This window comes from Balaenoptera physalus (assembly GCF_965194825.1).
Source record: "Balaenoptera physalus genome assembly, chromosome: 4".
NCBI classification, from domain to species: Eukaryota; Metazoa; Chordata; class Mammalia; order Artiodactyla; family Balaenopteridae; genus Balaenoptera; species Balaenoptera physalus.
In genome coordinates this window covers 36,246,045-36,273,254 of record NC_138891.1, presented here as the reverse complement: position 1 = coordinate 36,273,254, position 27,210 = coordinate 36,246,045, and positions in this window count along the sequence as shown.

The window sequence follows — 27,210 nt, the reverse complement described above, 5'->3', positions numbered from 1 at the left end:
AGACAATGAGCACTTTTTTATGTGCCTGTTGGCCAATTGCATATCTTCTTCAGAGAAATGTCTCTTCAAATCCTTTGCCCAATATTTAATTGGGCTACTTTTCTTTTTCACTGTTGAGTTGTCAGAGTTCTTTATATATATCTGGATACAAACCTCTTATTAGATATTTGATTTGAAAATATGTTTTCGCATTGTATGAACTGTTTTTTTCACATTACTGATAGTTCCTTTGAAGCACAAAGTTTTTAATTTGATAAAGTTCAATTTATCTATTTGTTCTTTGTCACCTGTGTTTTAAGTGTCACACCTAAGAAACAATTGCCTAACTCAAAGTCACACAGTTTTACTCCTCTGTTTTCTTCTAAGAGTTTTACAGATTTTTGTTGAGTTACTTTTTGTATATGATACGAGGTAGAAGGTCCAACTCCATTCTTTTGCATATGGTTATACATTTGTCCCAGAACCATCTGTTGGAAAGCCTATTTTTCCTCATTCATTTTCTTGGAATCCTTGACAAGAATCAATTTTCCATAAATTTCAAGGTTTATTCCTGGACTTTCAACTCTGTTGTATTGATCTGTATGTCTATGCAGTGCTATACTATCTTGATTATTCTATCTTTAGAGCAAGTTTCGAATTGGGAAATGTGAGTGCTCCAACATTATTCTTCTTTTAGATCATTTTGGTTATTCTGTGTGCCTTTATTTTGAATATAAAATTTAAAATCAGCTTCTCAATTTATGAAAATAGGCATCTAGAATTTTGATAGGGATTATGTTGGATTTGAAGATCAATTTGGGGAGTATTGCCATTTTAATGATATTAAGTTTCGGGCTTCCCTGGTGGCGCAGTGGTTGAGAGTCTGCCTGCCAATGCAGGGGACGCAGGTTCGAGCCCTGGTCTGGGAAGATCCCACATGCCGTGGAGCAACTGGGCCCGTGAGCCACAATTACTGAGCCTGCGCATCTGGAGCCTGTGCTCCGCAACAAGAGAGGCCGTGATAATGAGAGGTCCGCGCACCGCGATGAAGAGTGGCCCCCACTTGCCACAACTAGAGAAAGCCCTCGCACAGAAACGAAGGCCCAACACAGCCATAAATAAATTAATTAATTAATTTTAAAAAAATGATATTAAGTTTCAATTTCATTCAACAGTGTTTTGTAGTTTTTGGTATACAAACTTTGTACTTCTCTCCTTATTCTTAAGTACTTTATCCTTTTTTGTGCTATTGTAAATGGCATTATTTCTTCAAGTATTTTTTCTGTCCTTTCCTCTCTCTTCTCTCCTGGTACTCCTGTTACACGTATGTTGGTATGTGGGTACATTTAATGGTATCTCACATTTCTCTGAGGCTCTCTTTATTTTTCTTCATTCTATGTTTTTTCTGTTTTTCAGATTGCCTAATCTCTTTGATCTATCTTGAAGATTCATGAGTCTTTCTTCTGCATCGTCAAATCTACTCTTGAGCCTCTATAGTGAATTTTTCATTTTGGCTATTATATTTTTCTACTCCAAAAATGGCTGACTTCAAGCTACTGACATGATAAAAGCAGACTTGCACAATTCCTAAAAATTTAACAACCAGTTCTTTGGAGGCAGTACAAGCCAGTTCTGGCACACTAGTTATGCTCACCATGTTTGAGGAGAGATCACACTGCGTCAGATATTTTCCCCTGAAGTGTTGTGGGAAATTTTTCCTGTAAGGTCTTATTGTTCTCTCTGATTTTATGCTAAATTCCTGCAATTTTCTGCTATCAGTGCAGTAATCCAAAAGCCTGTAGGTGGTAGGGAGGAAGCCAGGGTCTTGTTGTGTGTTTTTCTTTTCCCCCCTTGAATTGGTTGAGGATACAAAGAGTAAAGGCCACTACCTGTTTGGTTTGTTCCTCCACTGCATGCAGGGAGCTGCCTTGCCCTGACTCACCTCCTAGTGGACAGTAATGCCTGCTGTATCAGAGAGAAGTTCCTTTACACAGCTCAGTGAGAAGACGCTTGAGAGAGAAACTTGCCACCCACAGGGTTTTTATTTGCTTTGTGTAGCTCTCTCCCTGGGAGTTAGTATCTCTCATCTACCTCTTGACCTGCACTTACCCTAATCCTTTCTCACTCAAATTAGGAAAGTTACAAGTCCAGGACCTGATGGCTTCACAGGTGAATTCTATCAAACATTTAGAGAAGAGTTAACATCTATCCTTCTGAAACTATTCCAAAAAATTGCAGAGTAAGGAATACTCCCAAACTCATTCTATGAGGCCACCATCACCCTGATACCAATACAAAACAAAGACACCACAAAAAAGAAAATTATAGGCCAATATCACTGATGAACATAGACACAAAAATTCTCAACAAAATACTAGCAAAACGAATCCAACAACACATTAAAAGGATCATACACCAAGATCAAGTGGGATTTATCCCAGAGATGCAAGTATTTTTCAATATCTGCAAATCAATCAGTGTGATACACCACATCAACAAACTGAAGAATAAAAACCATACGATCATTTCAATAGATGCAGAAAAAGCTTTTGACAAAACAACACGTTTTATGATAAAAACTCTCCAGAAAGCGGGCATAGAGGGAACCTACCTCAACATAATAAAGGCCATATATGACAAACCCACAGCAAACATCATTCTTAATGGTGAAAAAGTGAAAGCATTTCCTCTAAGATAAGGAACAACACAAGGATGTCCACTCTCACCACTATTATTCAACATAGTTTTGGAAGTCTTACCCATGGCAATCAAAGAAGAAAAAGAAATAAAAGGAATCCAAATTGGAAAAGAAGAAACAAAACTGTCACTGTTTGCAGATGACATTATACTATATATAGAAAACCCTAAATATGCTACCAGAAAACTACAAGAGCTCATCAATGAATTTGGTAAAGTTGCGGGATACAAAATTAATACATGGAAATCTCTTGTATACTACTTTCTTAACCCCAACTGTCTGTCTGTCGCACCTGCATTATATATAGCAGATATCCTGAATGTTTGTGGTATGTAGATGGCACACTGCTCTCTTTTTGTTTTGTTTTGTTTTTGTTTTTTTATAATTATTATTTTTTGTTGGAGTGCAATTGCTTTACAATGTTGTGTTAGTTTCTGCTGTACAATGAAGCAAATCAGCTATATGTATACCTATGTCCCGTCCCTACTGGACCTCTCTCCTACCCCATACCACCCATCTAGGTCATCACAGAGCACCGAGCTGAGCTTCCTGTGCTTTATAGCAGGTTCCCATTAGCTATCTATTTTACACATGGTAGTGTATATATGTCAATCCTAATCTCCCAATTCGTCCCACCGTCACCTTCCCCCCATTCCCCGTGTCCACAATCCGTTCTTTACATCTGCATCTCTCTCTATTCCTGCCCTGGAAGTAGGTTCATCTGTACCATTTTCCTAGATTCCACATATATGCTCTAAGGTTCTATTGATGCTATAGACTTTCTGCTACTTGTATTTTTCCTTATCATTTCAGTCAACTCTTAGAGAGAAAGGGGACAGTTTTCTTTCATAAATTTTTCATGGTTTTTGCTACCTCTATCATCAATAAGCATTGTGACAAAGAATCCACAATGTTATAGTTGGAAGAATTAAAGATCATTTCATACAAAGTCTTATTTTATAATAAAGAAACTGAAGCCCACAGCAAGGAAAGTGCCTTAACTAAAGATTGAACCTATCTGTTTCACTGCCTGGCCCAACACTTTTTCAACACAGAGCAGTATCCAGGTCTTGCTGCAATGGTAAGCTTTTTCTGTTGGAATTCAGTATTATACTTCTCTTTTCAACCTACATGAGAAACTATCGCATTTTAAAGTCTTCTTACAAATAATCCTGTTCTTAGCTTGAATTAATTTGCCAGATTTCAAATCTAAACACAATTTTATCATTACAGTGTTTAACTCTTTGGAAATAGATGGTTATATCATAAATGTTCATACAACTTCAATTATATGAATAGGACAGTGATGTCTTAATGATATTATTTTCTATATCTAATAAAATTAGTTTGTTTTTATAATTACATAGACAGATAAAATGGTTAAATGCATGGATTTTGAAAAGGTGTGAGAAAATCCAAATCCTTTCATCAGGATAACCTCATTTATTCATTAATCTTTTCTGAGATAAATATTAACTGATTAATTTGCTAGATTTTTAAACAGTTTCATTATTTGTTCAAGGTATAATTTTCATAATGAATTTACATTTATGCAATATGTTAAAAAGGAGAGAGAAATAAAGGGCAGTAACTTCTATCGCATAGAAAGTCCCATATTAAAACTATGCTTTTCACCAGAGGGCAAACAGGAGAAGCAAGAAGAACTACAATCCTGCAGCCTGTGGAACAAAAACCACATTCATAGAAAGACAGACAAGATCAAAAGGCAGAGGGCTTTGTACCAGATGAAGGAACAAGATAAAACCCCAGAAAAACAACTAAATGAAGTGGAGACAGGCAACCTTCCAGAAAAAGAATTCAGAATAATGATAGTGAAGATCATCCAGGCCTCAGAAAAAGAATGGAGGCAAAGATCAAGAAGATGCAAGAAATGTTTAACAAAGACCTAGAAGGATTAAAGAACAAACAAACAGAGATGAACAACACAATAACTGAAATGAAAAATACACAAGAAGGAATCAATAGCAGAATAACTGAGGCAAAAGAACGGATAAGTGACCTGGAAGACAGAATGGTGGAATTCACTGCTGTGGAACAGAATAAAGAAAAAAGAATGAAAAGAAATGAAGACACCCTAAGAGACCTTTGGAATAACATTAAACACAACAACATTCACATTATAGGGGTCCCAGAAGGAGAAGAAGGAGAGAAAAGGCCCAAGAAAATATTTGAAGGGATTATAATCGAAAACTTCCCAAACATGGGAAAGGAAATAGCCACCCAAGTCCAGGAAGCACAGACAGCCCCAGGCAGGATAAACCCAAGGAGAAACATGCTGAGACAAACAGTAATCAAATTAACAAAAATTAAAGACAAAGAAAAATTATTGAAAACAGCAAGGGAAAAACGACAAATAACATACAAGGGAACTCCCATAACATTAAGAGCTGATTTCTCAGCAGAAACTCTACAAGCCAGAACGGAGTGACATGACATATTTAAAGTGATGAAAGGTAAGAACCTACAACCAAGATTACTCTACCTGGCAAGGATCTCATTCAGATTTGATGGAGAAATCAAAAGCGTTACAGACAAGCAAAAGCTAAGAGAATTCAGCACCACAAAACCAGCTCTACAACAAATGCTAAAGGAACTTCTCTAGGCAGGAAACACAAGAGAAGAAAAAGACCTACAAAAACAAACCCAAAACCATTCAGAAATGGTAATAGGAACATACATACCAATAATTACCTTAAACGTGAATGGATTAAATGCTTCAACCAAAAGACACAGGCTTGCTGAATGGATACAAAAACAAGACCCATATATATGCTGTCTACAAGAGACCCACTTCACACCTAGGGACACATACAGACTGAAAGTGAGGGGATGGAAAAAGATATTCCATGCAAATGGAAATCAAAAGAAAGCTAGGGTAGCAATACTCGTATCAGATAAAATAGACTTTAAAATGAAGAATGTTTCAAGAGACAAGGAAGGACACTACATAATGATCAAGGGATCAATCCAAGAAGAAGATATAACAATTATAAATATATAGGCACCCAACATAGGAGCACCTCAATACATAAGGCAACTGCTAACAGCTATAAAAGAGGAAATCGACAGTAACACAATAATAGTGGGGGACTTTAACACCTCACTTACACCAATGGACAGATCATCCAAACAGAAAATTAATAAGGAAACACAAGCTTTAAATGACACAATAGACCAGATAGATTTAATTGATATTTATAGGACATTCCATCCAAAAACAACAGATTACACTTTTTTCTCAAGTGCTCATGGAACATTCTCAGGATAGATCACATCTTGGGTCACAAATCAAGCCTCAGTAAATTGAGGAAAATTAAAATCATATCAAGCATCTCTTCTGACCACAATGCTATGAGATTAGGAATCAATTATAGGGAAAAAAACGTAAAAAACACAAACACATGGAAGCTGAACAATACATTACTAAATAACCAAGAGAACACTGAAGAAGTCAAAGAGGAAATCAATAAATACCTAGAGACAAATGACAATGAAAACATGATGATCCAAAACCTATGGGATGCAGCAAAAGCAGTTCTAAGAGGGAAGTTTATAGCAATACAAGCCTACCTCAAGAAACAAGAAAAATCTCAAGTAAGCTATCTAACCTTACACTGAAAGGAACTTGAGAAAGAAGAACCAACAAAACCCAAAGTTAGTAGAAGGAAAGAAATCATAAAGATCAGAGCACAAATAAATAAAATAGAAACAAAGAAAACAATAGCAAAGATCAATAAAACTAAAAGCTGGTTCTTTGAGAAGATAAACAAAATTGATAAACCGTTAGCCAGACTCATCAAGAAAAAGAGCGAGAGGACTCAAATCATAAAATTAGAAATGAAAAAGGAGAAGTTACAACACACACCACAGAAATACAAAGCATCATAAGAGACTACTACAAGCAACTCTATGCCAATAAAATGGACAACCTGGAAGAAATGGACAAATTCTTAGAAAGGTATAACCTTCCAAGACTGAACCAGGAAGAAATAGAAAATATGAACAGACCAATCACAAGTAATGAAATTGAAACTGTGATTAAAAATCTTCCAACAAACGAAAGTCCAGGACCAGATGGCTTCACAGGTGAATTCTATCAAACATTTAGAGAAGAACTAACACCCTTCCTTCTCAAACTCTTCCAAAAAATTGCAGAGGAAGGAACACTCCCAAACTCATTCTATGAGGCCACCATCACCTTGATACCAAAACCAGACAAAGATACTACAAAAAAAGAAAATTATAGACCAATATCACTGGTGAATATAGAGGCAAAAATCCTCAACAAAATACTAGCAAACAGAATCCAACAACACAGTAAAAGGATCATACACCATGATCAAGTGGGATTTATCCCAGGGATGCAAGGATTCTTCAATATACGCAAATCAATCAATGTGATACACCATATTACCAAACTGAAGAAGAAAAACCATATGATCATCTCAATAGATGCAGAAAAAGCTTTTCACAAAATTCAAGACCCATTTATGATAAAAACTCTCCAGAAAGTGGGCATAGAGGGAACCTACCCCAACATAATAAAGGCCATATATGACAAACCCACAGCAAACATCATTCTCAATGGTGAAAAACTGAAACTATTTCCTCTAAGATCAGGAACAAGACAAGGATGTCCACTCTTGCCACTATTATTCAACATAATATTGTCAGTCCTAGCCACAGCAATCAGAGAAGAAAAAGAAAGAAAAGTAATACAAATTGGGAAAGAAAAAGTAAAACTGTCACTGTTTGCCGATAACATGATACTATACATAGAGAATCCTAAAGATGCCACCAAAAAACTCCTAGAGCTAATCAATGAACTTGGTAAAGTAGCAGGATACAAAATTAATGCACAGAAATCTCTTTCATTCCTATACACTAATGACGAAAAATCTGAAAGAGAAATTAAGGAAACACTCCCATTTACCACTGCAACAAAAATAATAAAATACCTAGGAATAAACCTACCTAGGGAGACAAAAGAGCTGTATGCAGAAAACTATAAGACACTGATCAAAGATATTAAAGATGATACAAACAGATGGAGAGATATACCATGTTCTTGGATTGGAAGAATCAACATTGTGAAAATGACTATACTACCCAAAGCAATCTACAGATTCAATGCAATCCCTATCAAATTACCAATGGCATTTTTTACAGAACTAGAACAAAATATCTTAAAATTTGTATGGAGACACAAAAAACCCTGAATAGCCAAAGCAGTCTTGAGGGAAAAAAACAGAGCTGGAGGAATCAGACTTCCTGACTTCAGACTATACTACAAAGCTACAGCAATCAAGACAATATGGTACTGGCACAAAAACAGATATATAGATCAATGGAACAGGATAGAAAGCCCAGAGATACACCCACGCACCTATGGTCAACTAATCTATGACAAAGGAGGTAAGGGTATACAATGGAGAAAAGACAGTCTCTTCAGTAAGTGGTGCTGGGAAAACTGGACAGCTACATGTAAAGAATGAAATTAGAACACTCCTTAACACCATACACAAAAATAAACTCAAAATGGATTAGAGACCTAAATGTAAGACTGGACACTGTAAAACTCTTAGAGGAAAACATAGGAAGAACACTCTTTGACATAAATCACAGCAAGATCTTTTTTGATCCACCTCCTAGCGTAATGGAAATAAAAACAAAAATAAACGAATGGGACCTAATGAAACGTAAAAGCTTCTGCAAAGCAAAGGGAACTACAAACAAGACGAAAAGACAACCCTCAGAATGGGAGAAAATATTTGCAAATGAATCAACAGACAAAGGATTAATCTCCAAAATATATAAACAGCTCATTCAGCTCACTATTAAAAAAACAAACAACCCAATCCAAAAATGGGCAGAAGACCTAAATAGACATTTCTCCAAAGAAGACATACAAATGGCCAAGAGGCACATGAAAAGCTGCTCAACATCACTAATTATTAGAGAAATGTAAATCAAAACTAAGTGAGGTATCACCTCACACCAGTTAGAATGGGCATCATCAGAAAATCTACAAACAACAAATGCTGGAGAGGGTGTGGACAAAAGGGAACTCTCTTGCACTGTTGGTGGGAATGTAAATTGATACAGCCACTATGGAGAACAGTATGGAGGTTCCTTAAAGAACTAAAAATAGAATTACCATATGATCCAGCAATCCCACTACTGGGCATATACCCAGAGAAAACCATAATTCAAAAAGACACATGCACCCCAATGGTCACTGCAGCACTACTTACAATAGCCAGGTCATGGAAGCAACCTAAATGTCCATCAACAGACGAATGGATAAAGAAGATGTGGTACATATATACAATGGAATATTACTCAGCTGTAAAAAGGAACGAAATTGGGTCATTTGTAGAGATGTGGATGAATCTAGAGACTGTCATAGAGTGAAGTAAGTCAGAAAAAGAAAAACAAATACTGTATATTAACGTGTATATGTGGAACCTAGAAAAATGGTACAGATGAACCGGTTTGCAGGGCAGAAATTGAGACACAGATGTAGGGAACAAATGTATGGATACCAAAGGGGAAAAGCGGCAGGGGGCAGTGGTGGTGCTGTGGTGAACTGGGAGATTGGGATTGACATATATACACTAATATGTATAAAATGGATAACTAATAAGTACCTGTTGTATAAAAAACAAATAAAATTCAGAAAAAAACCCCACAAAACTATGCTTTTCCACTTCCTACTGAATCTAAGGCCAAACCTCAATTACTTATGCTGATGATATATGGTGGACAAAATATTACTAAAGTTCTTATTGAAGACAGGTTATTTTGGTTCGGTGTTTTAACCTTAATCATTGGTTTCAAAGTCCTCCACACTGAATATTTTGTGAGGACAGTGAAAATTGCAGATTAGACTGATTATTGTTTGACTTCATGTTTCTCTCCCTTTTCATCAAATGATAGAAGTGTTCAGAAAGGGGTGTCATGGAAGAGTGAAGGGAGAAGAACAAGAGTAATAGGATTTGCTAATCAGGCTTAAGTAATGGAAGCTTGATTGCATTTAAAGCTGACGTAATAATGCAGAAATAGGAAAGGTGTTTTTTTTTTAAAGAATGTTGAATTGGAAAATACAAAGAGATATTTCTGGCAAAATAAAGCTAAAAATAAGTATGTCTTATTTAGATACTTATTTTTAGCTTTATTTTGCCTAAAACACAACTATTTCTGATTATATTTTTGAAAAGTTCAGTCTATGTAATACACACTGGAGTATATAAATAGATTGACCTTTAGGGCCTTTGGGCAGCATATTATGGATTGAATTATCTGTGATTTGCTTTCTTTCTTCTAGTTATATTAAAGAAAGGAACTGTTTCATAGCAGCTCACATCTTTTCACAATTAATTCCAAATTGACAGACTATATTTAGGGCAATCAACTCAAGTCAGCTTGATTACTGACAAAAGACATTCAAGGAGGAAATGTTAAATCAGAACTTTCATTCCAGAGAATAAATAAGGAATGGGAATATCCTCGGGAAAAAATAGCTTTATATTAGAATATAAACCTCCCATTCAATTCTCATAGCTTTTTTTATTTCCCTCCCTCCCCTCTTCCCTTCCTCTCTTTTCTTCACAGAGCCTTTACATAGGTTTTTTTTTTTTAATAGATTTTTTTAGTGGGAAGGGGGTAAAATATGAAAAACGTAAAGAGTGATCACATGTCGTTTTATTTTGAAAATGGTGAACCTGTCCACAATCAGGAAGGGTTTTTAATAAATGTTAGAAAGTTCATGGGCAAAGAGGGACTAAATGCCCATTTTAGTATATCAACAAAAATAGGACTGCTTTAAAAAAATTTACAACAGTTAGTGGTGATGTGAAAGTCCAGAGTGGCTTCCTATGAAGTTATTTATAGATGTCACTCTCCAAATTTTCGAGGAGTAATTCTGAACAGTCACACAGTCATCTGCTATGAGACCAAAATTAAAGTAAAAGAGGAAAAAGCGAGCAAAAGGAAAGTTTTAGAAAGGGAACATTGGTAAACCTGTGAAATATAAAGTCCATTGGAATCACCTTCAGACCCCAGAAAGTAAATCAATCTTTAGAAAACTCCATTGATAAAGAAAAGTGAAATATCCCCCAATATTTGCTTATCACCTAAAATTCAACACACACAAATATTATTTCATTGTTTTTCTCCCAGTAATAAATTAATGAAATGAGCCAGTACCTGCCAACTGGACAAGAAATCTGGAGGTCTTCCAGATTAATCCCTTCTCCTCATTCCCTCATTCCTCCCATTTCTTTCTTCTTTTCTTTCTTTTTTTTCTTAGGAAAAAGACCAACATATTTATTGCAAGTAGAGGATAAATATAACTTCTCTATAAAGAGTTATTTAAATTAATTGAGAAGATTTCTGTCCATCCAGTAGAAAAATAGGCAAGGACATGAATAGACAATGTAAGAAAACATGTGACCAAAACAAATTTATGAACATATATTTAAAAGAAATGATAATGAACGAAGTAAGGATTAAATCAATTCAAATTTTTCACTTATAAAATTACAAGTATTTTTTAAGACAGAAATTAATCCTGGTGAGGGTATGTTAAGATGGCAATTCTAACATATTGCTTTTTGGTTTTTGGGTTTTTTTTTTTTTTCATGGAAAGTCATTTTATTTTAATGGTTCCATAGCTCTCCTGTACATTTTATTTTCTTAATATCGTTAAGATCTGCCCCAAGCTCTTCATTCCCATTGTTTTGGTGTAGGCTTTCATCATTATCTGCCTGGATAATTGCAATCTCCTTCTAAATTGCCTAACTTTAGTCTCTGTACCTTACAGTCTATTTGTCACATGATCAGAAAAGTAACCTTTCTGAAAAACAGAAATAAGATCATATTAATATCCTGATTAAAGCATTCAACTGAACTCTTTGCATAATATGTAAGATCCTCCAGTATGTGGCTGTTTTCTCTTCAATTTTATCCTCTTTGCTTACCGCCTCTCAGTATACCCTATTCTATCACATTAAGCTATTTACAGTACTCCCTCTCAAAAATGTTCTTCCACGTTTCCATGCATTTGAACACATTGTTCCTTGTACTTAGAGTCCTGCTCTCCCAGCCCCTCCTAGTAAACTCCCACATACTATTCAGGCCCATTCAAGGGTTTCTTCCTCTTGGAACACTTCCCTGGCCCTTCCTACCCCACACACTCCTTTGTTCCACCACTGCACCTGGAGCCCCTGTGATATATTCCTAGTCACAATGAGTTGCAGTGACTTGTTTATAGATTTATCTCTTTCTAGACTGTGGATTTCTAGAAAATATGCCTTTCCATCCTTATGTGTGGGCACCTTATGGTTACCCACTAATGCTGCATGAATGAGTGAGTGAATGTTCTAATGATGCTAAGACACAGAGGTAATTAGAGATTTGTCCAAATATACTGCATGAATCAGGGGTAGGTCCAGGAATAGATTCTGGTGCCTCCAACTCCTTTCTATTCCTCAGACGCTCAGACCATGATTCACTGTTTCATTAACAAAAGAAGATGGAAAGATTTTAATTTTTCTTACATAAAATTACCCACCATAAGAAACTATCCACTGTATTCCACTCTCTGGCTTTTAGGAGTAAAAATGAATCTTGATGCTCTAGTTGCATTTTGGGGGAACATTCTTTCATCCTAGGCACAAAGATGCCCAGAATAGATACCAGCAGCATTGGTATTTGAATAAAAGAACCAAACTAAAAAGGCTGTAAATAACTCAAAAAAGAATTCATGTCAGCTATCAACTGTTGCCCATCTTTCTTCTTACTTTTCTTCTAAAGTAGCAGATTAAGCACTCCTTACTTTCTTTTGCCCTGAATTAAAAAGTTGTCTGTGTATATTAGCTAAGATGTCCCTTGAGATTTCAAATGCAGGAAAAAAACAAAAAACAAAACAATCCTTAATTAAATGTGGTAGGTTGACATCTTGCCTCATTAAATATGTTAATAATTTTGCATAATGTAACTCTATTTCTAAAGTGACTTTGACTTTGAGAAATCTTTTACTAAAAAAATTTTCTGGAAGCATTTATCATGTGATTAGCCCTGTTTTCAGTCTATATATTATAAGTCAGCAAAATATATTTCCTCTTCTCATAAGTATAAATAAGGAAGACATCATAAACCCATAAAAAGAATTAAACATTCACACGAGTTAAAAAATGCAAGAATTATTTGTAAATTTTATAAGCCTTATAAGCCTGCATCTCCTTGTACTTTGTCTCAGTGCATTATACACACATCTCACTTTTATAGCCTTGAAAAATAGTGCTGTTCTTTCAGGAGGTTTTCTTATAGAAATAGCACAGAAGATTAGATAATATAGTGTATTACAAAATTTCCTAAATATCTTATTCTGATATTTCAGGTTCACTCCAGCATTTCCCTGTCATGACAGCTCTTCTATCACTACCCACAAAGTATCCCTGCCACCATATTTTCCTCCATCCATTTCTCCTTCTCTGCCTGAGTTCTTTGCTCTGCTCCTCACACTCACAGCACATGACCTTTTCCACTGGAGAACCCTCAGGGACATGCTTTCAGTTCCCTGCTCTGATTGCTTGTCATTAAAAGAACAGCTTTTCTCAAATTTAGGTGAATAAAATTCCCCACTCTGTTAAATATCACAAAGCAGAATATAATTGATTGCTTTAAGAGGAAAATAGAACTATAGTGCTAAGAATTCACTGTTGAAAAATTACTCTGGATTGAACTGTTAAGGAACATTTTGTGGAAGAGGAAAGAATCTGATCGGCCTGAGAAAGAAGGATAAGGCATAGCTAAGATGAGGTAAGCAGAGAGAAGGCATTCTAGGTGAGATGAGCCTAAGTAATATCATGTGAGTCAGCAATGAATGTGGAGTTGGGCAGACAACTACTTCTGATGGGTTGGAGAATCTGAAAAGGATAGTCATGGTAGATAATACTGAAAAGTTAGCTGTAAATCTAGAATGTCTCAGATGTTTACATTTCTATCCCTTAGGTTATCAGCAGGCATTGCAGGTGTTTGGGTGCTAAGTGACGTAATGGAGGTAATGTGATAAAGGAGGAATTGAAGAGGAGACACATGGGAGAGGGACATCCGGAAAGCAAGAGGAGTTGGCTTACATACAAAATGATGAGAGACAGTTGGGAGGTGTGGATAGAAATGGGAAAGAAGTGACTTCTGTCTTTTTATTCTTTCTACACACATTTCACCAAGAAATCATTCAGCAGGCTCATTTAATAAATACAGTATCAACAATATTTAAGTCATTCATCCTTATAAGGATCCAAACATTAGAAGGACAGACATCTATTTTCTTTTTGGCATTCCCATTTCTACTTAAGGAAGAAACAAGAGACATAGAATGACTGACTTCATGATAAAATGAATATTTTAAAAAATATTTTAAAAATAGAGAAAGACAAATACTGTATGATATCACTTATATGTGGAATCTAAAAAATACAACAAACTAGTGAATATAACAAAAAAGAAGCAGACTCACAGATACAGAGAACAAACTAGTGATTAATAACAGGGAGAGGGAAGATGGCAGGGGCAATATAGGGGCAGAGGATTAAGAGGTACAAACTGTTAAGTATTAAATAAGCTACAAGGATATATTGTACAACATGGGGAATATAGAAAATATTTTATAATAACTATAAATGGAGTATAACCTTTAAAAATTGTGAATCACTATATTGTACACCTGTAATATATAATATTATACATCAACTATACTTCAATTAAAAATTTTGTTCACGTTTTCTTGATAAAGAAAAGTAGATGAAATTTTGAGACAGACATTAATCTAAGCCACTTTTTTTCAACACAAAATCATTTGCAATGAACATTATTTGTAATGTACTAAAAACATGTTTCAGTTCATTGAGTATTTGTGAAATGCCTGAGAATATTCAGTAATTTTTTTTAAATCTAAAACTTCATATTTTAACACTCTGGGAATAATAAGTCATTATTTCCTGTATCTTTTGATTCTGCTAAGTCATTCTAAAATAAGCCAGCCACAAGTATGGTAGATTCTTTAACATACTTAATGCAATTCAATAACAATTTTACTATGACAAGTGCTAATATACATTTCAAATATTTTGATTAAAAGTTTTAGGAGGATTTCTTTCATCTCTCCCAGTACTTCCCTAAAGACTCATTGGTTTAGTGACCAGCAATACAGAAATTAATCATTACTTCAGTGTCATATGAAAGGGAAATATTTTGCTTTCAACTAGAAAGCACATTATAATTCAGTCAGATGTGGGTGTGTATGCATAAGCAAGCATGAGTAAAGAGGAGAGAGATTATAGAGAATTTTAGATTCCTTTTCAAATTAATGTCATCAAGTCCACTTATAAGAATAAAATAGAATACCTGGAGGTGTTATGCTCTGCTAGTCACAGGAGAGTGCTAGAGCACCATTAAATTACCTGCTCTAAAACAGCTGAAAGAAATCATGCATTAGAGATTGACAATGTGCTTGAGCAAACTTTGCCTTGCATGGTTGATTGAAAGAAATAATAGCACATGCTGGTAGAAATTATAGTAGAATACCAAATCTGCTTCATAATATCTCCAGATGTTAGGAACAGAATGATAAAGTGTGACAGAACTATCTTGTGCTGTAATTATTTTAATCTTTGCAGTGCTATTATACAAGATTTCAATTTTGTTAAATTACCCTCCGCATTTGAAAATTCCCTTTCAGCCAGCTCTTAACATTTCTACTAAATCGTTGTACATCTGTTTCAGGGAGCATCCTCTTGAGCCAGTGGGAATGCAATATGTGGACAAGGTCACATTTAACAACCCAGTTCTTCCTTGAAGTAAAAAGCTAAATAACTGAGATGTGATTCTGAGTCCTTGAAAATGGGAAGACTTTGCAGTCAAATCCTTCTTTCATAGGATTTCAATAACTTTATGCATCACAATTCATTTTTATGACTTTAAGAGATGAAAAATATATGATTCCTATTTTCTAGACAAAAACACTAAATCACCTCATAATCCAGAAGAATTCATGTCAGTAACTACAAGAACCACAAGCCAGATTTTCAGACATCTAGATTCTGCTAGAGAAAATAATGTTCCTTCATCCAATTTAATCATCAGTTTTATAAGCATCACTTTAAGATACTAAATTGAATTGAACTTAACATTTGAGAGTGCTGAGTAACAATCAAGCATGATAATTTACTAAGTACTGGGAACCCTTTGAAGGATAGTATAATTGTATAGAATTTCTACGGAAATTGTGAGGTATTAAGGGAATCTATAGACACATTCCCCAGAGAAATGCAAATAAACACAGCACTCTACATACAATTTGAGGAGTGTAGGTTACAGGCTCCATCACAAGATCTTCAGCTATAAGGGTACTGTCCCTATAACACATGGATTGGGGTGATCCAGTGCAGTTTCTAGAGAGTTCTGAGTTTACTACCAAGTTGGGTCACATCTCCTACCTTTCTCCAATGCCCACGTCGGATTGCCTCAACTCAATATCACACTTATTAAACTACAGATTAAAGGATAAATAAATATGAAACATTTCTTAGTATTTAAGAGGCTTTAATAAGATGTAAGAGCAATCAGGAACTTCCCTGGTGGCGCAGTGGTTAAGAATCTGTCTGCCAATGCAGGGGACACGGGTTCGAGCCCTGGTCCAGGAAGATCCCACATGCCACAGAGCACCTAAGCCTGTGCGCCACAACTACTGAGCCTGTGCTCTAGAGCCTGAAAGCCACAACTACTGAACCCACATGACACAACTACTGAAGCTCACGCACCTAGAGTCTGTGCTCCACAACAAGAGAAGCCACTGCAATGAGAAGCACGCACACCGCAATGAAGAGTAGCCCCCACTAGCCACAACTAAAGTAAGCCCACACACAGCAACGAAGACCTAACACAGCCATAAATAAATAAATAAATTTATTTTTAAAAAAATGTAAGGGCAATCACATTTGTGACCATGTCCATCCAGAAAGATTGCCAATAAGGTCAGTAAGAAACTAAAAACCGTATTAAAGGAATTATTTTTCCAATTGGCTGTACTGGAATCTATAGAAAGAGCCTAAGATATTATTTTGAATACTATACCTGGTAGTAAATATTAAGACCCAAAACCTAAAAAGTTTTTAACAACGTAGAAGAATTATTTATTGAGATATTAATTTTTATGTTCCACATATAGCTTAGAAGCATTGAAATTATGAGACGTGAAAGGAACATGCTGGCTGATACAAAAGGTGTCTTGGTGATAAAATGTGTGGAGAATACGTCAGTGCCCTGTAGGACCTCCCTAAGTGTTTTGGTCCTGCATGAGACTCAGAGACTAGAGAGCCCACAATTGAACATTTTATCAACTCAGGGAGATAACGACTTGGAATTAAATTGTAGAAAATGAAAACATGTTTTGTTTACTTTTTCCTTGCACACCTGAATTTCTGTCAAGGCATAACTTTTCTTATCACTCTGTTTACCTCTACGGTTGACTAAACTGAGCAACCTATACCATCATCCACATAATGTGCAAGCAAGCAGCTCTAGAAGATGAACAGTCCTACATTCTCCCTTTCAGTACCCACAAGTCTTTTCCTACAAAGTGCTCTCCTGGTTCTGTGCATTTCATAAAGGGGTAATGTCAAGAGTGACAGGGAACTCTAGTAAGATACTGGAAATCAAGAAATAGATCTGCAGAACAAGGGCATGAGGACAGCTCTTCTAGTTCCAGGCTCCTGGCCTGCTGTGAAGGAAAGGGCAGGAATCACCCCTTTTCAGGCTGGACAGACCTTCCTCTGCCTCACCTCAAAGGGCAATGCACCAAATTCACACTTGAGAGGGTGCAGACCAGAGATAACTGCACAATGCTTAAACTGACTCTTACTCCCTCTCTTGGACCCAGTACCTCATGTGACCCATTTACACCTCCAGCTCTTGCTACTGAGGACCTCAACCTCTCTTGACTGCTCCTGAAATGGCCAGTACTCCAAAACTTTTTTTTTATCCTTAAGCTTTCCCCAAGTCCACACCCATGCATCACAAAAACTACAATTTCTGTAGTGCATCTTAGCTAGGTTAAGAAAGAAGGATGAATAAACTAGTCTACTGTATGGGAATGGCTCCCAAGAGTACTTGGTAAACAAAAGGTGTTTTTATTGCTGATTTGTCAGGGAGTAGGGATATCCTGTGAAGGGAAAGTGGGAGTGTCCAAGTGCATAGCCATGGGCTGAATACCCAAGACTTTGTCTTTGGACATCAGAATAGCTTTTTATTCTACAGTCTCCCACCACTCATCTTGCCCTTAGCTGAAGAAGGTATCTCAAAGCCATGGTTTTTGCTCCTCTTTCCTTTTCCAGGAAGGCCTTACTTAAGTGGAACACCCTGGGTGGTATGGCTTTTAAACACATGGATTTTGAAAGTGTAAAGAGTACCTAGGGATCTTCAGAATAGCATCCTTTTTGTTTAGTTCTTTTCTGCAAGATTATGCGAGGAAATTGTTTTGGCAAAGTAAAGGCCTTTTAGTAATTTAAATTAGCTACTTACCATTTATTTCCAGTTACTATAGAACAAAATATAACTAAAACAAATATGGAGCTTCCTTGGTGGCGCAGTGGTTGAGAATCCGCCTGCCAATGCAGGGGACACAGGTTCGAGCCCTGGTGTGGGAAGATCCCACATGCCGCGGAGCAACTAGGCCCGTGAGCCACAACTGCTGAGCCTGCGCGTCTGGAGCCTGTGCTCCGCAACAAGAGAGGCCGCGATAGTGAGAGGCCCGCGCGCCACGATGAAGAGTGGCCCCCGCTTGCCACAACTAGAGAAAGCCCTCGCACAGAAACGAAGACCCAACACAGCCAAAAACAAATAAATTAATTAATTTTTTTAAAAAAGTAACAAATGTTCAAATACAATTGGTGTCTTTAAAAAAAACAAGTGTAAATTATAATAAAAAAAATATGATGGTCGAATTTCGAGTTTATTTGGTTGCTAAACTTTCTTTATATAATAATGTCTCAATTTGTTCACACTGAATGGCATTCCATTCAAAACCTCAAAAATCTAAAACATAACCATGGATTGTGATTCTAAATCTATTGGTAAGTTGGCTATTTGGAACTCAGCATACATCTTCCCACAGAACTGATGTTTCAGTAGAGTGAGCCCCCTAATTGCTCTGATTCAATACATAGTGAGTATTCAGGGTATAAGGAGGGATCTAAGGGGATGGCCCCGGTGTCTGGAAGGAAATACAAGAAATCTAAGGAGCAAAGGGATTAAGGATTTAAGGAACCTGAAACATAATTCCAGATTTGGCCAGTAGCGATGACTTAACATAATAAAACTCAGGGTTTCTGTTATAGGACAGGCTTGGATTCATACTGAGAAGGCTGGGGTAGGTTTGGTAAGAACCTAGAATTTTGGATTTAGGCATGTGGTATGGCAGGGTATGAAAACCCCAGGTGCTTTTAAACAGAGAACATACTTGCAATCTGGTTCCTGTAAACTAGAGGCCAGTATAGTATCAGTGTGTGGATTCAGGGTGACCAAGCTCCTTGCATAGGGAGTATGAATCAAGCAAGCATTGCTGAAAAAATTGTGAAATTGATGGGGTCCACAGTAAATGCTTGTGCATCAGTTAGGATTGCTTCATAACAAACTCAATACCCAAATGTAATGTGGAAGCTAGCCATTACACTGGGTACTATGCCATATCATGAATTGATAAAAATGTACTTATTGACAACGCACAGAATCAATCATCCATATTTGTGGCTCTTCCGTAGAGGCTTTTATAATTGCATCTATCTTGTTGCCTAGTTGTGCCAAAACACAAATTTGTCAGAAATCAATTCATAGATGAAATTGTATATTTCCTAACTTACTACAAATTCTGAAATAGAAATAGCATTATTTAGGTTGAGTTAGTTTTTCAGGAGGAAGTAAATGGGCTTTCACTATAGCAAAGGTATACTTGAACTATTTACAAGTTAGTCTTATCTGAGTAATGGAATAATAACTCTTCATAATAATTATGTAGTATAATGCATCCTAAAAGAGGTATTAGTTTAATGGTTTCCCATTATTTGTAATGTATTGAATCTTTTGAGATATCAATTTTTAATGCTAAATATAGTTTTCAAAAAATCAGAATTCCATTAAAATTCTAATTAACTTCATGTGCACTTAACATAATTATTTCCTTCCTTTGGAAAACAATTATTTGTTACTTATCGGAAACCCACTTGCCCTCAATTTCTCTTATTAGACAAGACTATGTTATTTTTTGATAACCTAATGAATTGACTATTTTTGTCTTAGTAGTAGTTGTTATGGGTTGAATTGTGCCCCCCATAAAAGATATGTTGAAGTCCTAACTTCAAGTACCTCAAAACATCACCTTTTTTGGAAATAGGGTCTTTGCAGATGCAGTCAAGTTAAGAAGTCATTAGAGTATACCCCAATCCAATATGACTAGTGTCCTTATAAAAAGGGAAAATTTGGGCACAAACACAGACATGAAAAGAGGAAAGACAATGTAAAGAGACATAAGGAGAATACATTGTGAAGATGGAAGATTGAAATGATGAATCTACAAGCCAAGAAATGCTAAAGATTGCCAGCAAACCACCAGAAACTAAGAATAGGCAAGAAAGTACTCCCCTATAGGTTTTAGAGTGAGAATAACACTGCCAACTCCTTGATTTTGGACTTCTAGCCTCCAGGATTGTGAGACAGTAAATTTATGTTGTTTTAAGCCATCTAGTTAGTGGTACCTTGTTAAGGCAGTTCTAGGAAAATAATACACTAGTCAAGTTGAGATTTTTGTCAACTAAACAATGTCCCCGTATACCTTTCTTAGCAAAGACTCCATCTACATGCATTCCTTTACTTCTGGAGAGGAGCTCAAACAATATCCAGCTGTGAGCTGTCATACCACCTCTCTCTCTTCCTTTCTGACATTTTCTCCCACAGAGTTGCAACACAAGCAAATTACCAAGAAGGATCACACAGCAAACAAAATCGGGATACCTAAGGCAAAGTTAAAATCATCTTGAAAGGAAAAAAATTAATTCTCCGACATCCTTGAGAACCACTTGGTGCAATGTACCAAATGGATAATAAAATAATTGTGAACAGGAAACTCAAAGAAATAAATTTCATAGTTTTAAAAGTAAATAGGATAGAGATGATTAAATGATATTTAAACCTTATCTATGTTTTAGATTTTCACATAGATAAAATATTCATGTTTTATTGTATAATTACAAAGTAATTTTAAAAGAGTGAATAGAACCTTCAGCTTTGCTGATATTATAATTTTTCACATTTAGATAAAGATTAATCAAAGAGAACATTCTATTAGCAGACTGGTCACATAGAGTTTAAAGTGAAGAAGGGAGGAGAATGCAAAATGCTCTCCAAGGCTCCCTAGTCATCTTTATTTATTTAAGAGAATATCAAAACCATGCAAATTATCTCTTTGCCAACTAAGTATGTCAATATTGAGCTATCAAGTCCTCATCTCCTTATCTGAGAGATAGGTGGGCTTCATCTATTCTCGCTGCCAACTGCCCCCCTTCTCTTTCTCCGGGCTGGACCTGAAACAACATTTGAAGATGCATCAATAGATCGGAGTAGAAATGACTATTCCCCATGAAGCAGAACCAGGATTGTGTTTAGAAGATGGCTTCCTAGTATGTTTCCACGGAACATACTGCTGCCCTCACTCCTCACCATGCCATGGGTAAGGGACCAGGGTTTCATGTCACATCTGTTAACACTGGTGGCCAGGCTCACAAAACCTCCCTATTCAGCCCCCATAGTTTCTTCTGGGTCCTGAACAATGCCAAAAGCTTCATTGAGGGGGTGGGGGTGGGCGGGGTCTGGCATCTGTCACTGCAGGCCTGGGGCTGCAGAGTGAGGGAAGGGTGATTATGTGCTTAAAATTTATTAAAAACAGCATGTCTACTCTCTCTCTTTTTCTGTCTTTCTCTTTCTCTCTCTCTCCTTACTCTTTGCTTCTTTCATCTTCTTTCTGACTGTGGAATAAAGCCTGAAGTCTCATTATCACAAACCAGGGAAGGTAAAGAGGGTAAGAGAACCAGGACCAGGACTGGATCTTACTCCTGAGCAACTGGTCAGACACTGGGTGCAAAACTTAACAGTGGAGGAGCACCTGGAGAGGCAAGGCACGGTGAAGAGAGAGCACAGATATATTGAGCACAACTGAAGAAAGTAGTTGGAACCTAGTAGGGGGTTTGGGATCCTAGCAGATGGGCAGAGCCCAGGTTGGGGTAATCTTGGCGCAGGAGCTACTAGTCATGGCCTGCGTGACTATCCTTAAGGAAATTAGAGCTCCATGTACCAAAACTGAGTTCAGGGACACAGCTCCAGGCTGAAGAGAAGGAGAACTACAGTCTAAAAAAGAGAGAATGACAAAAACTTGGGGACAGGAACGAGATAAGAAGCTCACATCTGAGAAATAAGACTTAAGGTGCAGGAAGAGTTGCAGTTCAGGAAGCAGCACAAATAATCGTCGCTGGGGCACTTGGCTCTGAATCTGAATCTAACCATCAACAGAAGAGTCTAGGAGTGGTCTGCTCTGAGACACTCATGCCACTGCATTAAGGAGGGCTAAACCTCACCTGATTGGAGATGAAAAGATTGAGGTGGTTAAGAATTCTTCACCCATGACTGGCTCAACATAGAAATTGGGATGAGATGGGGCTTATAGAAAAATGGCTCTAATGAAAGCCTTAGGGAAATAGAATCATGGGCAATGGCAATAGTCTGGGGAGTGATACTACATTTGGAAGATATCTCCTGAGCATGAATTTTTTAAAATAGTGATACAAGTTTTTATTCTCAGCTAAAGTTTCTCATTTTATGACATTCATAAAACTTCTCTTTAGTAGGAATTGTCTAGTACATTATGTAGTATAATGGTGGGGTTTTTCCACACCCATTCTTTCTAGTTTATAGTTTTTGATTTACAGTATACTACTAGCCAGGTTTCCTCATTTATCTCTTATGGAACTACTTCTTTTAAAACTCTGATGCTCGGTAGTATATTTCACCTTTTATTTGAGCCTCCTACAGGAGTATCTAAATGACTGTCTTCAATATCTACAATATCATCACCATTCTGGACTCAGCCTCTACATTACTCTGAAAGTTGCAACTATTTAAACAAGGATGGGCTTTTGTCTTGCCATTCTTTAAAATAAATTTTTTGACCTAATAAAAATCTTGGTTAAAATTAGAAGCTAGATAACTTCTGTTTTGCTTGAATTATTTCCATACCCAACAAAATTTCATTAGTCAATCGTTTTTTTCCAATTATTCATATAACTTTCTGGGACAGACTGGACTAATGAAAAACATTGTATCTCTATGGTGTTGGAAACCACAGTAGACCAGGACTGTCTTTCTTCCTCCCACCCATATTCATCTGGTCACAAAGAAAGCTCTGCAATTTCTCCTCCTTTCTACCAACACTAACAGTGCCTAACTCCAGCTTTCACCATCACTCACCTGAATATGTTACTCCTGACTAGTTTGCCTGCTTCCAGTTTCTTACATTTTTAATCTATACATATTCTGTTTACCTTTCTAAAACATATATGCATCAATATTTATTTCCTCTCCTTAAATAGTCACTAGTTTCTAATTGTCTACGAGACCAAAAACATACATCTTAGTGTGGCACAAAAACTCCTTAGAGTCTAGCCCTAACCAACTTAGTTTTCCTGCTGCTTACTTTAATGTGACCTACTCTGGTCACATCAAAATACTTGCTCAATGTTGGTATACTGTGACTTTGTTTGGATTAACTTCTCTCCTTGAGAACTCTTTATCCCTCTTTTCTTCTTATTACAAAGGTCCAGATCAAATGGCACCTCCTCTGGAAAGCCTGTCATGTCCTTCCCTTCCCTCTCTCCTCCCTCACCCAATCAAGTCAACCTTCGTGTGTTCCCACGGTTCTTTGTATAGATCTCTCTTAATAGTATTCACTCTATCACATCAGTTATGATTCATACATCCTTTTCCTCCACTAGATCAGCTTCTGCAAATTAATTATGTAACATACCTTATTAATATTTGAGGATTTAATATTTAAAAGGTGCTTATCACCTGCTAGGTACTCAATATGTATTAATTAAATGAATAAAAAATAAATAAATTCACATAGAACTTAATGCCATGATTGTGATAGTACTAGCCCTTTATCTTATTCTCATTCATGTTTAAATGAATTGAGGAGGATTTTTACAAACACAGAGTTTAGGAGTTTTCATGATCTTCCATTGAGACAGCAATCTTAACAGTAACATAGAAGCTGCCTTCATACATACATACATACATATATACATACATATATACCATTATTCTGCTGAAGGTCATAAAAAGTCAAACATTATAACAAGCGTTCACTAAAGGCTTACACAGTATTTCTGGAATCATTTATATACTTCACTGCATTGTGTAGATTTTTCATGTTGTTTGCTTTTAAATAACCTTGAATTGGGATGTCCATGGTAACCAGAACTGTGTACAAAGTCTAAGAAAATGTTACTGATTCTCTCCTTGAATTTCAAGAAGCAATTCTCTGTGATGCTAAAAGCCTAAATTATTAGATTTTCCTTCTTTGAAAGTCTCTTTTAAAGGGAACTTTCTAATAATGAAATCATTTCTTATAAAACAGCAAAAATTACACAGCAGAGATTTTACATTTACAGTGGATAATCTAATAGCTGCAATCACAAGCCTCAGTATCTTATTTGTTAAAAAATACCTCTCTTAGATTTAGTAAAATTATCCCATTTAATTGCATTGTCTTGTAAAAACAAAAGATGATGCGACCTTGATTTAAAAAGGGGCGACGGGGATTCATTTCATAGCCTGTCATACAATCTTTCAAGCTCAAATATACCAACCAGGAATAACAAAGGCTGCAACAATGAAGATATGATTTTGGAAGGCCCTATAAATAAACAATTGGGCATAGTAAAACTGAGACATTTATTCCTTTTACCAGTGATACGAGGGAAAATGGACACTATTTCAAAAAGACTTTTATGCATCCATAGATGAAAGTGTTGAAATTTGTTGCCAAAAGAAAGGATACTCAGAACCAAACTGGACTGTTGGGTATGATATCTACACTTGATATTAATGAATGCTTAATAAATGTCAAGCACTATTGTTCAGCTGGGTTAGCTCAATTCATCCTCACAATAAATACTGGAGGTAAGTATTATCTCCATTATCTCCATTTTACAGAAGAGGAAATGGAAGCACAGAGAGGTTAGTAACCCTCCCAGGGCCACACCTGTAGCAGCTAGCGGAGCTGGGATTAAAACTTAGGAAGCCTGGGCTTCCCTGGTGGCGCAGTGGTTGAGAATCCGCCTGCCAATGCAGGGGACACGGGTTCGAGCCCTGGTCTGGGAAGATCCCACATGCCGCGGAGCAACTAGGCCCGTGAGCCACAACTACTGAGCCTGCGCGTCTGGAGCCTGTGCTCCGCAACAAGAGAGGCCGCGATAGTGAGAGGCCCGCGCACTGCGATGAAGAGTGGCCCCCGCTTGCTGCAACTAGAGAAAGCCCTCGCACAGAAACGAAGACCCAACACAGCCATAAATAAATAAATAATAATAAAAAAAAACAAAAACAAAAAACTTAGGAAGCCTGCTCTTGTATCAAACGTGATCCCACGTTTGATACTTAGGACTGCACTTCCATGGAAGATGCCTGAAGTAGTCCAGATGCTGAGCTAGACAGAACATAGGTCTGAAACCTAAGGCAAATCTTATGTATCCATAGATATCAGGGTCTCTTTTCAGAAGGAAAACTTGCCAAACTTTATTTGAAAATTGATAGTAAGGCCAAATTTTCTGCGATGGAAGACACATTTAATTTTATAGATAAACAATGCTTTTATTCATTTCCTGATTCCAACTACTAAAAGTACTGAATAAAATTTTTTGGACTCTTTTCTACTTGAAATAGCATATGGATCATATAATTTAAATATAGATTTTAACTCAAATTCTGATTATTGTGGATTATAGGAAGCCTTTTTATGTATGGAGAAACTAAAACTTTAGAAGAAATAAAGTAACAAATATCCAAATAAATCTATTCTTGTTTACCTATGTGGCGTCAATCCCCTTAAAACTGCACCATTAAAGTAGATGATATTTGAACATTTTGGCACTAAAAATATGAGACATTTTTCACACACACACACACGCAGACACATACTCACACACACACAATTACGTTAAAAGAAGGTTTCATCCCCCCTACACAAAACTGATATATGAAAATCTTATTTACAAAATAGATGAATAATAGGAAGATATTAGAACTTAGATTTCCTTACTCCTAATCCATTATACCTCTTATGAAGAAGCATTAGTATCAAAAAGCATTTGTAAAGTATCATTATTATCTGAAATGGTGTGTTAAGGAAAAGAGCGTTAAATGATTATTCACATTTTTCCAAGAGGATGCAGACACTCGATGAGTCAGTGATGTGTGGAGGAATACGTGGACCTTCCCACACCCTTGTGTGAATGTCTTTATGAAACCACAAGAAAATGTAGGCTTGAGGGAGAGACTCAGAATTCAGTGACTCTTGGACTGGACCTTTTTCTTACTTTCTATTGCTTCTTCATAAACTAATTTAGAAGGAGAAAATTGTATTTTTCACTTTGCATCAAGCTTATTTCACCTTCCTTGTGAGGACATTACAAATCAAGTAAGATATGGCACTCAGCCTGAACTGGGAACCTCCTCATTAGCCAAGGCTTCCATCGAGTTATAAGGGGAAATTGGTAGACAAAAGCTATTCTAACTTTTGGGGTTTTGTAAACAAAAACATTATAAGGCCATGTAATATCTCAAGACTAGCTCTAAGGAATAAATTCATACAAAAGTTAATATGTGTTTAGCCTTGCCTACATAGAAACAGCTTTTACAACCCTCTGTTAGTTGCATTATATTCCATGATAAAAACAACCTCTACCCATAATATTACAGCACCATTGTAAGAAAAGATGGAAATAGGGAACCTGAAAATTCAACATTTCCCTAAATGTCAGTGGTCTTTTTTTCTCAAGAGTCACACCACAGAACTGTGGTCCCTTAATATGAATGACTAACATATATGTGTCCTCTTTCTTTCACATCAAGGTGCAATTGAGCTCTTGGTGCAAGGGTTACCAGGATAGATAGCCCTGTTCCTCTGCAACTTGACACGCATCAGTAGATGGGGATCCACCAAGGTCAGAGAGATCATGTAGGAATGTCAAGAACACCAACTCTGACTATCTAAACATATCTCTGCCACAAAGAACCTGCAGAGGACACAAGATATGAGAAACGGTGCTAACCATTGCATATGAAGGGTCCATGTGAGCAGAACAGAAGGTGACTGCAAACCCAAGTACGGAGGTCAATTTAATATA